The sequence below is a fragment of the Styela clava genome, chromosome 5 (genome assembly GCF_964204865.1).
Source record: "Styela clava chromosome 5, kaStyClav1.hap1.2, whole genome shotgun sequence".
Classification (NCBI taxonomy): domain Eukaryota; kingdom Metazoa; phylum Chordata; class Ascidiacea; order Stolidobranchia; family Styelidae; genus Styela; species Styela clava.
In genome coordinates, this window is record NC_135254.1 from 22,564,613 (window position 1) to 22,567,112 (window position 2,500).

General features: G+C 55.6%; 1 non-coding gene across 1 annotated transcript in view; it reads left to right on the plus strand.

The window, feature by feature from the left end:
- The first annotated feature begins 1,820 nt into the window (after positions 1-1,820).
- Positions 1,821-2,500, plus strand: part of LOC144423599 (small subunit ribosomal RNA) — a 1,810-nt gene continuing 1,130 nt past the window's right edge. The window contains exon 1 of the ribosomal RNA XR_013476066.1: positions 1,821-2,500. This exon is cut by the window's right edge and continues 1,130 nt beyond it. This is a non-coding gene — a ribosomal RNA (small subunit ribosomal RNA).

Consider the following 2,500-nt stretch of genomic DNA (forward strand, 5'->3'; position numbering starts at 1 on the left):
AGCGGTGCGGGGCCGGTCGGAGCGCACCCTTTTCTCGGTGGCTGGCGGGCGAGAGAGTGCTGCGTCGCCGGCATCGGCGTCGAAAGAAGCCGAGCCGAAAAAAGTTAAAGTACAAACGTGCAAGCATACTAACCTAACCCTAGGTAAGGCATGTCAGAGCGAAAGACAGTAAACTCGAATGAGCCAAGAAAGAGCGGTGCGGGGCCGGTCGGAGCGCACCCTTTTCTCGGTGGCTGGCGGGCGAGAGAGTGCTGCGTCGCCGGCATCGGCGTCGAAAGAAACCGAGCCAAAAAAAGTTAAAGTACAAACGTGCAAGCATACTAACCTAACCCTAGGTAAGGCATGTCAGAGCGAAAGACAGTAAACTCGAATGAGCCAAGAAAGAGCGGTGCGGGGCCGGTCGGAGCGCACCCTTTTCTCGGTGGCTGGCGGGCGAGAGAGTGCTGCGTCGCCGGCATCGGCGTCGAAAGAAGCCGAGCCGAAAAAAGTTAAAGTACAAACGGGCAAGCATACTAACCTAGCCCTAGGTAAGGCATGTCAGAGCGAAAGACAGTAATTTCGAATGAGCCAAGAAAGAGCGGTGCGGGGCCGGTCGGAGCGCACCCTTTTCTCGGTGGCTGGCGGGCGAGAGAGTGCTGCGTCGCCGGCATCGGCGTCGAAAGAAGCCGAGCCGAAAAAAGTTAAAGTACAAACGTGCAAGCATACTAACCTAACCCTAGGTAAGGCATGTCAGAGCGAAAGACAGTAAACTCGAATGAGCCAAGAAAGAGCGGTGCGGGGCCGGTCGGAGCGCACCCTTTTCTCGGTGGCTGGCGGGCGAGAGAGTGCTGCGTCGCCGGCATCGGCGTCGAAAGAAGCCGAGCCGAAAAAAGTTAAAGTACAAACGTGCAAGCATACTAACCTAACCCTAGGTAAGGCATGTCAGAGCGAAAGACAGTAATTTCGAATGAGCCAAGAAAGAGCGGTGCGGGGCCGGTCGGAGCGCACCCTTTTCTCGGTGGCTGGCGGGCGAGAGAGTGCTGCGTCGCCGGCATCGGCGTCGAAAGAAGCCGAGCCAAAAAAAGTTAAAGTACAAACGTGCAAGCATACTAACCTAACCCTAGGTAAGGCATGTCAGAGCGAAAGACAGTAAACTCGAATGAGCCATGAAAGAGCGGTGCTGGGCCGGTCGGAGCGCACCCTTTTCTCGGTGGCTGGCGGGCGAGAGAGTGCTGCGTCGCCGGCATCGGCGTCGAAAGAAGCCGAGCCGAAAAAAGTTAAAGTACAAACGTGCAAGCATACTAACCTAACCCTAGGTAAGGCATGTCAGAGCGAAAGACAGTAATTTCGAATGAGCCAAGAAAGAGCGGTGCGGGGCCGGTCGGAGCGCACCCTTTTCTCGGTGGCTGGCGGGCGAGAGAGTGCTGCGTCGCCGGCATCGGCGTCGAAAGAAGCCGAGCCGAAAAAAGTTAAAGTACAAACGCGATGCTAATGAACGAGCCGTTGTCTCGACTAATATGTAGGGGGCGTTCGATCGAGCGTCTGGCTTGAGCGCTTGTCGGCCTAGCAGAACGGTCGCATTGTTATGCCCGGGTTTTAGGCACCGCTGCTGGCGGCCGGCAGAGCTCTTGTTTGTGCGAAACTGAATGGATCGAGCCCGAGAGAGGGCGAGCAAAGAAAAAACGCAAATCGCTCCGCCTGGCACTGCCGGCGAGAGCGTGGACGTCGCGGCCAGCGACTGTCGAAGCTGAGTACGGCCGCAGGCGATCGCCTCGGTCTTAAACGAATGCGACGAGCACGCGCCGGGCGGCCCAGCAAGGGCCGAGCGCAGCTGTCGCAGCTATCTGGTTGATCCTGCCAGTAGTGATATGCTTGTCTCAAAGATTAAGCCATGCAGGTGCAAGTACGAGTTCTCGTAAAGCGAAACTGCGAATGGCTCATTAAATCAGTCTTGGTTTATTTGGTCTCGTAAGCGAAGTGGATAACTGTGGTAATTCTAGAGCTAATACATGCATTAAGCGCCGACTTCGGGAGGCGCGCTTTTATCAGATCAAAACCGACCGGGTTCGTCCTGTGACGTTTGATGACTCTGGATAACCACGCGGATCGTACGGTCTCTGCACCGACGACGTATCATTCAAGTGTCTGCCCTATCAACTGTCGAAGGTACGCTACGTGCCTACCTTTGTGATAACGGGTAACGGGGAATCAGGGTTCGATTCCGGAGAGGGAGCCTGAGAAACGGCTACCACATCCAAGGAAGGCAGCAGGCGCGCAAATTACCCATTCCCGACACGGGGAGGTAGTGACGAAAAATAACAATACAGGACTCTAACGAGGCCCTGTAATTGGAATGAGTACATCCTAAAACTCTTAACGAGTATCCATTGGAGGGCAAGTCTGGTGCCAGCAGCCGCGGTAATTCCAGCTCCAACAGTGTATGCTAAAGTTGTTGCGGTTGAAAAGCTCGTAGTTGGATTTTGGGCGAGCGCCGCCGGTCCGTCGCAAGGCGTGTCACTGG